The sequence below is a fragment of the Macrotis lagotis genome, chromosome X (genome assembly GCF_037893015.1).
Source record: "Macrotis lagotis isolate mMagLag1 chromosome X, bilby.v1.9.chrom.fasta, whole genome shotgun sequence".
In the NCBI taxonomy this organism is placed as follows: Eukaryota; Metazoa; Chordata; class Mammalia; order Peramelemorphia; family Peramelidae; genus Macrotis; species Macrotis lagotis.
The window spans coordinates 62,133,475-62,148,645 of NC_133666.1; the positions used below are offsets into that span (position 1 = coordinate 62,133,475).

Sequence of the window (15,171 nt, forward strand, 5' to 3'; positions counted from 1 at the left end):
GGCAACAATCAGGCACAATTTTGGGATATCTGTGATGGAGAATATCATCTGTATCCTGAGAAAGAATTGTGGAGTTTGAACAAAGGCCAAAGACTACTATCATTAATTTTTTTTAGGTTTTTTGCAAGGCAAATGGGGTTAAGTGGCTTGCCCAAGGCCACACAGCTAGGTAATTATTAAGTGTTTGAGACTGGATTTGAACCCAGGTACTCCTGACTCCAGGGCCAGTGCTTTATCTACTATGCCACCTAGCCGCCCCTTCTACCATTAATTTTTTAAAAAATGTTGTCTTATTATGTGATTCTGCTATATCTCATACTTTATCTTTCTTCCTTAAGGATATGACTTGTCTTTCATCACATTCAACTTAGATCAATGCATACCATGGAAACAATGTAAAGACTAACAAAATGCCTTCTGTTGGGGATGGGGGGAGGGAAGAAAGATTAGGGGGGAAATTGTAAAATTCAAAATAAATAAAATCTTTCAAAAAAAATCATGAGAGACAGGATTTCAGAAAAACTTTGAAAGGCTTGCACAAAATGATGCCGAGTGAATGAGCAGAATAAGAATCACATTATACACTTTAATAACAATATGGGGTGATGACCAACTTTGATGAACTTGTTCATCTCAGCAGTACAATAACCAATAATTTTTCAATTATCTCTCCTGGATATATTTCCAGATCTATTTTTTTTAATGAGATAATTTCACACTTTTTTCTAGTTTTTCATTCTTTTGGTGGTGAATTAGTGTGTGTTTTGATTTGTCACAAATTCCTCAACTTCCTTTAGCTCCATTCTACATTTGAAGGATTTGTTTTCCTTAGAGAGCTTTCTTATCTCCTTTTCCATCTGGCCAATTCTGCTTTTTAAAGCATTTTTCTCCTCAATAACTTTTTGAACTGTTTAATTCATTTGACCTAAGCTAGTTTTTAATATGTTATTTTCTTCAGCATTTTTGGATCTCCGTGACTAAGCTGCCAATTTTTTTCTACCTCCATTACTTGATTTTCAAAATCTTTTCTGAGCTCTGTCATAGCCTGAGCCCAACTACCAGATTTAGATGCAATCTTTAGATGCAGAAGCTTGGACTTTAATCATCTTCAGATTGTGGGTTTTGGTCCTCCATGGGACCAAAGTAATTGTCTATGGTCAGGTTCCTTTTTTTCTGTTTACTCATTTCCCTGGTCTGTGCCTGGTTTTGGGCTGCTTCCTGAGCTTTTGAGTATTATTGGGACACTCCTACAGGGATCTCTGTTCCTTTAAGACCTTATTGGAGGCTCTGACTGTTCTCCTGGTCTGTGGATGACCACAAGGTCACTCCTCTGCCCTGGGGCTCTGAGGAGGGTCCCTGCTCTATGGAGGTCCCAGATGTGACCAGGGTGTGAATATGGACAAAGACCCAGAGTCCTGTCCCAGGGACAGACCTCAGCAGTCTCCCTCTACCCCCTTACCTTCTATGGGCTGAGCAATGAGGAAGCAGCTGCTGGGCTGCTCCTGCTGGGTGGCTCCACAGGCCTGCTTGTTTTTCCTGGGATTTGGGCTGTACTGAAGGCTGCAACCACTGTGGAGGGCCACGGTAGCCTGGGCTTTGCACTTGCTCTGGCAGAGGTCTCTCTGCTGACCTTCCAGATTGTGCTTGGTGTTCCCTAGGGTGGCAGGTCAGGAAACTGTTTCTGCTGCCAGGAGCTGATGCTGCCAGGGACCCAGGTGCCCTGGGGCTATTCCTGGAAGGCTGAAGCTCATTGCTCTGGTGTGCTGCCAACCCTACAAACCCATGGAACAGAGCCTTCCCACTATTTTCCAGGTTACCTTGGGCTGGAGAATTGCTTCATTGGATCTTTCTGTGGGTTCTTCTCTCAAAAATTTAGAGTCATAATTTTAAGATTTTTAAAATATTTTAGAGAGAGCACCTAAGAGAGGCTGTTCTCCTGCTTCCATCTTGGCTACACCTGTTATCATGGAATCTCTTTAAAATGTCCCCTTTGCACAACCACTTCCCTAGTATAGGCCCTCATTACTACTTATTCAATCTATGGCTACTGTGTGTAATAGAAATGCACTAAAGAAAAATTTCAGAGACTAGTCTGAGTAAAAGAAAGTTTTATTTGCTTTTTTTGAGAGAAGGGCAAACCCTAAATCACCAAAGATTGCAAGGATCAAATGGCTGTACTCAAAGGACTAGTCAAACAAGATTATTTAGGTGCTCACACAGGTCCCTCTTTCCTAACCTCCTTCTCCTTTAACCTATTGGCTGGGTTTCTAGAGGTACAGTCTTGTTTGAGGAAAATCTACCCCAGCAATAGACACAGAGAAAAGAATCAAATGTTTTCACAATATTTTTCCCACCAAATGATGAGGTAACTTAGGACTTTCATCACTATCTTAATGAAGTAATATCTATGGTTAGACTGTCCTCCCAGTTTGCAAAAAAAATCTTACCATAAAGTAGATGGCTCAGGAACTTCTCTTTTTGAATGTAAGGTATTTCTAGGAACAGTCCAATAATAATTGTTTTTCTTATTTCTTAACCCCGAGGGGACTTCACAAGGAATATTAATCCTGTGAGGGTCTTACTGGGAATATCCCACTCAGTTACATTACAGACTTCTAAACAATATCCCAGCTTTAACTCCTTTTCCACTCAGGTACCAATGTGATTTCTCTGAAGGACTAGTTATGTTCACTTTTACTCAATAAATTCTAATTCCTCAGTAAAACTGACAATCTAAGCGAAATGAATGAATCTTTACAAAAATATAAATTGCCCAGATTATTAGAAGAGGAAATATCCCTATCCTAGAAAAAAGGAATTGAACAGGCCATAAATAAGCTCCTTAAGAATAAAAATAAAAATAAAAAACTCTGAGACCAGAGGGATTCACAAATGAATTTTATAAATTATTTAAAGAACAACTAGAAACTTCCTTTGTGGTACCAAGATGGTAGAGATAAGCTAGATAGTTTCCTGAGCTTCTCCTAGTTTCCCTCTGAAACAACTTTAAATGAAGCCTCTAAATACACTCTGGAGCTACGGAATCCACAAAAAGACAGTGAGAAAAATTTTTCAGCTCCAGGTATCTTGAAGAGATTTCAGGAAAGGTCTGTCTCAATTTAGTAATGCTCAAAAATGATTTTAAATACCAGTTAAGAAAGGCAGAAGAAAAATTGGGGGAAAATGAGAGTTATGCAGAAAAATTTAAAAACCTGGAAAAGGAAGTACAAAAATTGACTGAAGAAAACAATACCTTTAAATGTAGAATCGATCAAATGGAAAAGGAGATAAAAAAGCTAACTGAAAAAATAAATCCTTAAAAATTACAATTGGACAAGTGGAAACTAATGACTATAAAAGATACCAATAATACATTAAAAAATCAAAAGATTGGAAAAATAGAAGAAAATTACTGACCTGGAAAATAGCTTCAAAAGAGATAATTTAAAAAAGGTAAACTATATAAAAGTCATGATAAAAAAAAATAGAACCAGTAAAATATCTTTCAGGCAATTGTCAGGGAAAGATACCCTGATATCATAGAACAAGAGGGTAAAATAGCCTTTGAAATACTCCATGGATCACCACCTGAAAGAGATGCCAATTAAAAAAAAAAACTCTGCATATCCTTAGATTCAGCAATACCATTACTGTGTGTGTATCTCAAACATATCATTAAAAAAGGAAAACGATTCACAAGTACAAATTATTTATAGCACCTCTTTTAGTGATGGCAAAGAATTAGAAATTGAAGGGAAGCCCATCAATTGGGGAGTGGCTAAAAAAAGCTGTGGTATATGGAGGTGATGAAATATTATTGTTCTATATAAAAGCATGAGCAGGTGGACTTCAGAAAAGTCTGAAGACTTATGTGAACTGATGTTGAGTGAAGTGAGGAGAACCCAAAGAACACTGTACACAGTAACAACAAAACTGTGTGATGATTAACTATGCTAGACATATCTCTTATTAGCAAATGATCAGACATTTCTATGATTTGTGATAGAAAATGCCATTCTGATTCAGAGAAAGAATTGTGGAGTTTGCATTTAGATCAATATATACTATTGTTAAGACTTTTTTTAAAAAAAATTCATTTTTTTATTTCTTATATTTTCTTTCTTTTCTTCTGAATCTTCTTTCAGAACTTGAGTAATATGGAGATATGTTTTATGATTGTACTTGTATAACTATATCAGATTGCTTGCTGTCTTGGGGAGGGGGACAAAGTAGGAAGAGAAATATCACAAAAAAATCAATTTTAAAAATTACCTTTACTTGTAACTGAATCAATAAAATACTATTAAGAGAAAAGAAAGATGCAGCATGATGATGGCTCTTCACATCAATTCATAAGCATTAATGGAATATTTTTTAGTAGATGAACACTGGGTAAGTATTATGGAGAGTTAATAGTACAGTGTCAAGTCACTTCTTTCTTTTCCTCTTTCCCCTATTCATTCCTTTGTGGTTTCTCTATCAGATGGTCAGTAAATAATTAAGCATCTACTACCTGACATATACTGTGTTAAGTAGTGAGGATGTAAAACAAAAACACAATGCCTGCCATCAAGCAGCTTACAACCTAACAATGGAATAAAAATTAGCATTCATATGGAGCTTTGGGATTTGCAGTTTTTTACAAATATTAGCTCATTTGATCTTAACAACCTTAGAAGGAGGATGCTATTTCTAACACCCCCATGTAACAGATGAGAGATTTTAAGTAACTTGTATAGGGTCACCATCAAGATCTTCCTGACTGCTTTGCCGGGCATACTACGTGCATAAGAATATCAAAGAACTACATTCTTCTTTAAAAGGAAAAACACACTGTTCACTGCCCCAACCCAACGACCCCCTCCCCAATGCTGCCTTTTTGGAACACTTGGAACAAGTAAATTGCGCATGCTCACAGGCAGGATCTGAGCCTGAGGCTAGAACTAGGCTGGTAGCACCAGGCTAACCTGAGCACCTCTGGAAGAGGTTGGCTAACTTCAGGCTGTCTCCTCAGACTTTCTCCTTGGAGGATTTTTTTCTTACTCGGAATTTTCTTTATCTTAGAGAATTTTTTTTTATCTTGATAGATAACTTTCCTCTGCAGAGCATTTTTTTTGACTCAATCTATTATTCTCTTCCACACCCTCAGCTCCTCCTCCCCCCTCCCCCTCCCCCACTGCAGGGGCCCTCGCCTGGGCGCCCCTGGGCCTGGCTGTCGCCAGACACGTGACTGAGTGAGTGGGGGCCGGAGGGTGGGTCAGGGTGTGTCCGTGGGGGGGGCTTCCGCCCATCTCCAGGCTTGGCCCCTCCCCTCCCGGCCCGGGTGCCCCCCGCCCTCCCGGCCCGGGTGCCCCCTCCCCTCCGGCTGATCTGTGCTCCCGCTGGACCCGGCCTCAGCCGCCCCCGCAGGCCTCCCCCTCCCCCTCCCCGGCCGCCATGTTGGGCCAGGCCGCCCGAGCGCCCTTCCCCCCCTCGCCCCCCGCCGCGCCCCGCCCCCTCCTCTCGGCCCTGCCCCTCCCACACTGAGGCCCCACCCCGCCCTCCCGCCGCTCCCCACGTGCGCCCCATGCCCTCCCCCCCACACCATCGGCCACCATGAACACAGACACCCCTTGTGCCGCAGGTATGGCGGAGGCCCGGACCCCATCGACCCCCTCAGACATGGAGACATCCGAAGGGGAGCAGACCTCCAGCAGCTCCAGCACCAGCCTGGCCACAGCCTCCACCCCCTGGGTGACGGGCACCCTGGCCTCCTCGCTGTCCGCGGGCACGGACAAGGAACAGGCGGAACAGGCTGTGCTGGTGCCTGGCTCCGGCGCCACGGCTTCTGGGCCACACGTCTCCATGGAACTGGAGCTGCAGGAACTAGACGCCCGTGGTTGGTGGCCCCGGGCCCTCATCGAAATCTCGGACCAGTGCCACGATTACCCACACTTCGTAGCACGGGCTATAGAGAACAGGTCCCGCAATCGATACCAAGACGTGAGACCCTACGACCACAGTCGCGTTCGCCTGAGACAGGCCTCCCTTATCCCTGGGGGAGGTTTCCATCTGGGTCTCGGTTTGCCTTGGGCATCAGCCCAGGGTTCTGGCTCCTTCTCCTCGATGCAGGACCAAGGCAGACACAGGGACATGAACAATGATTACATCAACACCAGCTTCGTGGTGGTGGAGCACACCCAGAGAACCTACATCCTGACCCAAGGCCCTTTACAGAATACATGCGGCCACTTCTGGCTCATGGTATGGTAGCAGAACAGCAAGGCGGTGATTGTGCTGAACCAACTGATGGAGAGGGGCTCCATCAAATGTTTTCAGTATTGGCCAACATGACAGAACCCCAGTCTCCTTTTTGACAAGATGGGCCTCAGGGTACAGTTGCTTAGAAAGGAGGTGAAGCCCTTCCACACAGTCCACTACCTGAGTCTGGAGAACCTGACGTCGGGGAAGGTCAAGCCCATCACCCACTTCCACTAAACCAACTGGCCCAACATCTGGGTGCCTGAATCACCAGCCTCCTTTCTTACATTACTTTTCATGGTGTGGGACTCTGGCTTTCTCAATAACAGGCTGGGGCCCAGTCATTCACTGCAGTGCTGGCATTGTTTGATCAGGCACCTTTGCTCTGATCGATGCCTGCCTGATCCTAATGGAAAAGAGAGAATTCCTTTTCCCTGAACATCAGAAAAGTATTAGTCCATTTGAAAAATTACCGTATGGGACTTATTCTGACCCCAGGACAACTAAGATTCTCTTATGTGGCTATCATCAAAGGTGTAAAATTCCTTATGGGAAACGAAAACATCAAGAAAAAGTGGAGACAACTTACCGAGGAACACCATCCTTGCAGCTACAGCTTTTCCATCCCTCCACTTCCAACTGTAATACTAAAGAAAATGCCAATGCTGGCTTTTGACTCTTCTGATGACAATGATGACAGCAACACCTATGATGAAAAAGATGATTCAGATTACTCAGATCTTGCTGTTAGACTTCCAGATTCTAGAGACGAGAGCTCTGGGTACAATGGTATCCAGAAAGGAGAGGGAGATGAATGTAAACCTAGTACCAGTCAAAATGGAAATGTCAAAGGGAACTGGATTGAAGACGAAAAGATTCCATATGGAGGGTATGTAAATGATTCAGATGTGCACATCTAAAACTCTCTCTCTGAAAGATCAAAGGGAGGAATATCTCAAAGAGAGCTTTTACAACTTGAATTGCATATATTGAATAAAACATACTACTGGAAAACAATCCTTGCATTTATTATTAAGTGTTTTAGAAGTTTTTTAAAATATTGACACCATTCATAACCAGTAAATTTGGCTACTTATTGAATATTTTTAAAGTGCTCATATGAGTTGCAGAAAAAAAGAAAATGCAAAAAAAGTAACATTCATTTTGCTACTATTTTTTCACTCTTTTTAAGTTTTGGGTAGCAAGACATGTTTTTTAAACTAAAAAAACTGTTAAGAAGTTCATTGTTTTAAAGCACATTTTAACACCTTAAAGAGCATCAACCTTGATTTATGTTATGATGTTATTATAGACTTAATATTTAGTAGCAATGCAGTTAAATAACAGTATCTATATTACTAAAAATTGTTTATTGTTTTCACTATTTAAATTATTTACTGTTTATATTACTTGGTTAGCATTAAATGTTTTTCTTAACTGAAAAAATATTAAAACTTAACAATTATTTTAAAATATTAAAAAACTTAAAATCAAAAAAGAAAACTTTAAATTACTTTTGTCACTTAGACACACGTTTTAGTAACTTCAAAGGTTGATTTTCAGTAATTTGTATTCAATGTAATAATATTGGATAGCAGCAGAAATAAACAACTTGTTTAGTGTCTGTTTACATTCCTGGAAAAAAACTGTTACTGACTTAAAGTATTTTATTACAGTGTTACTGTGAAACATCATTATATTCATATGAATATGACTATTTAAAGTAAATTTAAGTATGTAAAGTACGTCATAGTATTTATATGCTTTTACCAGCATTACATTTTTCTGAACTAAAACAAATGGAAACTTTAACAAAGCTTTAACTTGCATTTCATTAACTTCAAAGATCAACTGTTTTAATAAGTTGCTATAAGCTTGATTTCCAACATTATCCTAATGAAACTTGCTGAGCAACTGATTGCATACATATGAATTAAAATAAAACAACTTTTCAGTCTTCATGAGGTTTCTTTCTCATCTCTTTTCATTTTTCTTGTCATACTATGTCCTCTCTTCTGGTTCTACTTTTTGCCTTTTGTTTCATTTCTTTAAGGTTTGTTCTAGATTTCTTTATGTTCTTTATACAAGTCTTTGATTAATACATTATGATATTCTATTATATTACATGAAAGTACCATAATTTATTTGATCATTCCTCCTCTTTTGGGTATTTAGGCTCCTTTAAGGTTGTTTTTTTTTTTTTAAATTACAAATAATGATACTGTAAAAATGTTTAAACTGCCTTTTTGTTTGCTTTACACAACTATTTCAAGTTTATACAATGGAATCATTAGACCAAAGGTTATGATTGTTTTTGTAGCTTGCTTAAAATTGCTAAATGAATCTGCAGAAAATTTCTCTACCAGTTTTCAGTATCAGCAATGAATGAATGAATGTACGTGTTTCCTCATAACTCTACTAGAATTTAGTTTCCTTGAGTTTTATCATTTTTGTCACCTTCATAAGTGTGAGGTGCTGCTTTAAAGTTATTGTTTTAATTTGTATCTTCTTAATGATTTGGAAGGTCAAGCATTTTTCTAGTAATTATTAACAATTTGGGCTTCTTTTTTTCAGAACATTCCGTATCTAACTGCCAAGTTTTTTTTTTAGGTTTTTGTAAGGCAAACAGGGTTAAGTGGCTTGCCCAAGGCCACATAGCTAGGTAATTATTAAATGTCTGAGACCAGATTTGAACCCAGGTACTCCTAACTCCAGGGCCGGTGCTTTATCCACTACGCCACCTAGCCGCCCCTTAACTGCCAAATTTCCCAAGTACCTTGGCAAAATTATAAATTCTTCCAGCTTTTAGTTTCTGTAGATTTTTGAAACACTCATCTTTTGTACACATTAATCCAATGTCTAATTTTTCTATTGTAACCCATTGGTATTTTTCTTTATTTAATTTAATTCATTACCTCAGTAGATATAGTCCTTTTATAATTGAATTTAAAGATTGGGAGTGTGAAACCACCATCAGCTGTTTTATCACCATGTCTCTTGATATTCCTGATTGTTACTTGTCCAAATACATTTCATTATGATTGCAGCCAGTCCTATAAAGAAATACACTGCTATTTTGACTGGTTTTCCATTAACACTATAGATGAATTTGATGTCTAGTGCCATTTTTCTTCCACAAATCTAGCCTACCCATGAGCATTGACTCTCCCTCCAGTCATTCAGGTTTTCAATTACCAAACAATTTTAAGTGACTTCTATCTGCCAGTGTCCTGAGTCCTAGGAATATGAGGATAAAAATAATGCTCCAATTTTTAGGAGCTTATATTCAATCACAGGAGATAATGTATGTATGTATATATGTGTGTGTCTGTGTACATGTATATACACGTATATATGTATATAGAGAATAAAAGCAAAGTGATTTAGAGAACACTGTAGCAATTGGGAGGATCAAGAAAAGCTCCACATAGAAGATGATACTTTAGCTGAGTCTTGAAGGAAGACATCTACAAAAAAGCAGTTAAGAAAGTGTCCAATCAAAGGAGGGGGAAAAGCCACGGCCAAGGCCCTAAAGCTTAGAGATGGAGTGCAGTGTGTGAAGAACATAGAAAAGACCAGTATGGTTGCATAGTAGGAAGGGGTAATACAAATGAAGTCAAAAGAAGGTAAGTGAGAGCTGGGTTTTGAAGTGTTTTAAAAACCAAACAGAAAAGTTGATCATTTTAAATTTATAGGTATTATGATAGACCTGTTTCCTGTGGCTGAGTTTCATCAAAGACCTTTTTAGCCAAAAACCTGTTTTATTTAGTAAGATTCTTAAAACGTAAGCTGACAGTGATGAAGTCTCAAGTTAGGGCTTTCTCCTGGATGGTCTTTCCTCTGTATTTGGTTATATGAAAATAATGTAAAAGATATTTTTCATGGATTCACTTTATATGAAATATCTAAAGAGAAAAACAATGATATAATTTTTAAAAAGCCAACACTTCCCTGATGATCAAATTTTTCCAGAGAAAAACCAAAAGACAACTTATGGTTTTGTTTTTGATTATTTTTTAATTCAGCCAATTCTCATCAGGGTGGCTATACACATGAATTTTAAATGTTATCTGTTATTTTCATTCATAGTTTTGATTCCTTGAGAATACAACATGTAATAGGGATCAGGAGTAAAGTGAATTTATCGCTGATAAGAGTAAGGAGGCATTTTATGCTTTATTGCTTCAGTGAGTGCATTAAATGATGCCCAATATTCTGATACATTTAGCATGTACCTGCCCTCCTTCACAGTATACCATATAGAACAAAGTGATAACACTTGTCTTTACACCTCTTTAAGGCATTCTTTTGGGGGGGGGCTTTTTTCGACCTGTCACCCAAGAAGCATTTATTTATTTATTAGAATTTTATTTTTCCTAATTACATTTAAAACTTCGGAATTCCAGTTCTCTTCCTTCTCATGCCCACACTCCCCACCCCATTGAGAAAGCAAACAATTTGATATAGGCTACAGATGTATCTCCATGCAAAACAGTTCTTAGCCATGTTGTGAAAAAATAAGAATGCCATCAAGAAAAATAAAGTTAAAGAAATATGTCTCAATCTGTATTCTGACACCATCAGTTCTTCACCTGAGAATGGATGGCATTCTTTATCATCATTTATTCAGAGTTGTTTGGGGTCATAGTACTGCTGAGAAAAGGTAAGTCATTCACAAGTGATTATCCTACAATATTGCTCTTTGTTTATACACAGTACATTTCACTGTGCATCAGCTCATGTACATCTTGCCAGGTTTTTCTGAGAGCATCCTGCTCATCATTTCTTGTAGCATAACAGTATTTCAATACAATCACATCCCAGAGTTTGTTCATTCTATTAATTGTACATTAGGATATTGCTTTGGAGTCTTACTCTGCTTCAGTTACCTTCATGGCCATTAGATCAAATTGTCATCTACCTTTTCTGCCAAAGGAAGCCTTCACATGTTTGGGATAGATACCACACTCACCTCCAACTCAATGAAAGGTTTAAGACCCTTCAGTTACTCTCAACCTGGTTTGGTCTGCATGTCAAAACAGTTTACCTGGCCGTGGCTGCTGTGTATGATACAACTTCTTAGAGCACAGGTGAGAGGTAGAAGAATCAGGTGGACACCAAAGAGAAAACAGCAGCCCTTAAAAGGATCGGGCAGTCTGCATAACAGGTATTTGCTCCAACATAGTGGTGCCATTTTGGACCTCTTTGATGAGGTAGGATAACTACATACCAACTCTATTACCCCACATAGTTAGGGGATATGGTGAAGGTGGGGCCTCCAAGGTTATATCAACCAGAGGACAAGTTCTAGCAGGTTCTACTAAGGTGGAAAACATTCAAGTAGGACCTTGGAGATGATATGGGTGGTCACTGTCCAAAGTTTGGAGAAACTCACTACCAGGATGACTATAGGGTGATGAATTTTTCAGCCACAGAATTTTTTCCCCTAAGTCAGAGTGTTGTAAAAGGATTGAGTATATTGATGAAATTATAGATCCTTGATGAGTATTGAGATACTGTATATTCTAGCTAGCTATGTGTGCTTTCCCCCCCATTTCTCTCCATGATACTATTAGTTCCACTGGGGCAGAGACCCTACCTAAATTGGCTACCTCTCTCAACATCTATCGTAGTGTTTTCTACAATGCTTAGTTAATATTATTTTAATGAATGCTTTCACTATATCCCTTTGGTCTTATTTTAATTTGTGCCTGCAGGAAAACTTTGCATATGTTTTTGTATTTGTGTGGATAGCTCCTTCATGTCTCATTGCATGAAAGAATGCCCAAAGTCACTTGCTGTGCCTTAAGCACTGCTATTCATCTGATGACCTCAGAACAGTCTTTAGACTGAGGACCAAAACATTATTGACAGCAAAGCAATAGTTTCCCAAAGAGCAGAGGGAACAAGAGCCCAGAGGGTACCAAGAAATTATCAGCTGTTTAGAATCTTCGTGTTTGATGGGGGAATGGAGACATTTCTCTCTTTCTGAACTCAGTCTTCATCTTCTACAAATATACTTCCTCCTTTCTCTTTCCATTAAATTTGCAACTCAATTCACTAAATGTCATCTGCCCACTGAAGGAGATACTGCCACTAATCAAGGGACCAGTTTCCTAAAAAGGAGCCACTTATTGGAAAATGGAGTACATTATGTACCTGTGGTTTATCACTCTCCTTAGGCAAAATTATAGCCCTCCATTTCCCAACGAAGCCCCCATATCTAAGGGAACGCCTACAGCTTGATATTCACTGAGAACCTATTTCTATCGCAAATTCTGTAGTACCCAGGCCCATGGCCTAGTAATAGACAGGTTTCAATTCAGCATTTAGTAGCTCCTATAAATGAAGTGCTGGTTCATTATCACTTCTCTTCTTTCATATTAGCTCAGCAGGACCTTTGCTCCATCAGGACACCTCTGCGATATAGTCAGCACCTATTTTGAACCTCAATTTCTAACCAATGCCCTGGCTCCACCTTCAGTTTTATTCTAATTATTCCTCTAGCCACATAGACAGGTAAAACTTTTCATTTGAAATTTGTATGTCTTACATATCGATTTGAAACAACACTGCACAATAACGTAAAGAAGTGACAACCAACTTGCTCCCATTCAAAGATGTCCAGGGCCCTGCTCCCTATTGCAGTGAGCCTCTACAATTTCTGCCCACTAGAGAAGGTACATTTTGACAGATATTGGTATGTGAAATTCATGGCCAATCTCAAGTTCCTAATTTTTGGCTTACTTCAGCATCGACTGAGTCCCCTATGGGAGTTTGTTGGAAGGACATTGCCAAACTGAAGTGTGTCAAGGGAAGAGCAATAAAGTAGACTAACTCACATTAACATGGTAATCAAATGTTTCAAAAGTCCTTTCCCAATCACACCCTGGAGAGCTAAGTAGAACAAATATTATTGGGGGCAGCTAGGTGGCACAGTGGATAAAGCACCAGCCCTGGAGTCAGGAGTACCTGGGTTCAAATCCGGTCTCAGACACTTAATAAGTACCTAGCTGTGTGGCCCTGGGCAAGCCACTTAACCCCATTTGCCTTGCAAAACCCTAAAAAAAAAACCCAAACAAATATTATTATACCCATTTTACAGATGTGGAAAGCTAAAGTTCAAAGAACTTGGCCTATGGTCAAGTAACTTTTAAGTGTGTGGGTTAGAACTCTAACCCAGAATTCCTGTCTCCAGCTAGGTGGTGCAGTGGATAGAGCACTGGCCTTGGAGTCAGGAGTACCTGAGTTCAAATCTGGCCTCAGACACTTAATAATTACCTAGTTGTGTGGCCTTGAGCAAGCCACTTAACCTTGATTGCCTTGCCTCTAGGGTCATGTCCAGTCATCCTGATTCATATCTAGCCACTGGACCCAGATGACTCTGGAGGAGAAAATCAGGCAAATCTCAAATCCAAATCATGCTTGTCCTGGCAACCCCTCCTCTGATGCCATGGCCTTCTTCAAGATCAAAGGACAAACATCAGCCTTACCTGATTCTCAAAAGACTAATTTTATTAAAGATGGTTCTAGTATATAACGACTCCTGAGTTCTTTTAATATTTTACATTTCATTGTTGGCAATATCATCATTATCTATTCTAGTATTTCCTGGTCATTTTTCAGGTCTATACAGCTCTGGGAACTTTTTGAGACACTGCAGATATGCTGGCATTGTTTTCCAACCCTTCTGTCCAGCCTATCATCTAGCTTCATCTTCTCCTTTAGATCCCACAAACACCAGGAATCTTCCATCTACATGGCAACTGCCACACATTGCCTAAGCCTGGAGTTCCAAAGAACCCCCGATCATCAGAACATCCTGAGGATATCTTCAAATACAATGTGTCAAGGGACTAGTTGACATATGAGTAGCAAAATGCTGCCACAGGCAGTGTTATTATTATTATAATTATAATAATCATCATTACTATTTTGCCAATTTATATTCCTTAAGAAACCTGTGTTCTGTTTTTAAGAATATTACCAACAATATCTTCCAACCCTCTATGTTCAGGAGAAAAGTTATTATCAAGTTAAAATATCCTTTACAATTTACCTTTGGTGAATTTTGAGTATAACCTAGCCTTAGGAAGAATTAAAACAATCTAAATTTTTTTCCTCATCTAGATCCCTCTTTGATTAAGAAAATTATTTGAGACTGTCTCTTCCTCTCTCTCCCCCCTACTCCTTTCCTCCACCTCTCCACCTCCTCTCTCCTTCTACCATTTTCTCCCCCTTCTCTGCATTCCCCTTCCCCTCTCTTTCTCTCTCCCCCTCTCACTTTCCCTTGGCCTCCCCCTCTCTCCTCTTATTCCCATTCACTCCCTGCTCTCTGACCCCTCTCTCTCCTCTCTCCTCTCCTCTTCCCTCTCTCCACTTCCTCTCTCCCCTTTCCCGCCTCTCAATGTGTCCTCATTTCAAAATCTCTATTAGACAAAAATAAACCACTGTTGTTAAGTTCAAGTCACCAGGCTCAGATGAACTCTAGGGTCCTAAAAGATTGTTGTCTATGGATTGGAAAAATTGGGGGGAGTCAGAGAAGGGAGACACAACTGGAGAAGGGCAAATGTTGCGCTTTTCAAAAAGTATTAGAATCTCATCTCCAAACTGTAGGGCTAGGGCCTATGACTTGACTTCCATTTTTAGCAAAATGCTAGAGTAGCTTATTCAAAGAAGCAATGATTTCCAAGCCCCAGCTTTGCTTCCCAAAGAACAGATCCTGCCAGGATGAACTCCTGTTGTTTTTGGACATAGTTCTGGGGATGTCTGTAGCTACCTCTCTTTAGCAACCCATTCGACCAAGGCTCTCATGTTAATCTGGTACACAAGCTGCAGAAGTGGAAGACATGGCACATCCCGCTTGATGGTTTGTATTCTTTTAAGGATCCATGCAGCTCAAACATGTTTGTGAACTTACTGATCTGTGAT

General features: G+C 39.6%; 1 long non-coding RNA gene and 1 pseudogene across 2 annotated transcripts in view; one reads left to right on the top strand and one right to left on the bottom strand.

The window, feature by feature from the left end:
* Positions 1–7,053, bottom strand: part of LOC141497565 (uncharacterized) — a 317,802-nt gene extending 310,749 nt beyond the window's left edge. The window contains exon 1 of one of the 2 annotated variants that reach the window (XR_012471358.1): positions 6,830–7,053. This is a non-coding gene — a long non-coding RNA (uncharacterized LOC141497565). Of the gene's footprint in view, positions 1–1,459; positions 1,653–6,829 lie in introns of those variants that run through there. The other variant, XR_012471357.1, reaches the window with a different exon arrangement.
* Positions 5,626–14,104, top strand: LOC141497563 (tyrosine-protein phosphatase non-receptor type 2-like; annotated as a pseudogene).
* The last annotated feature ends 1,067 nt before the right edge of the window (positions 14,105–15,171 follow it).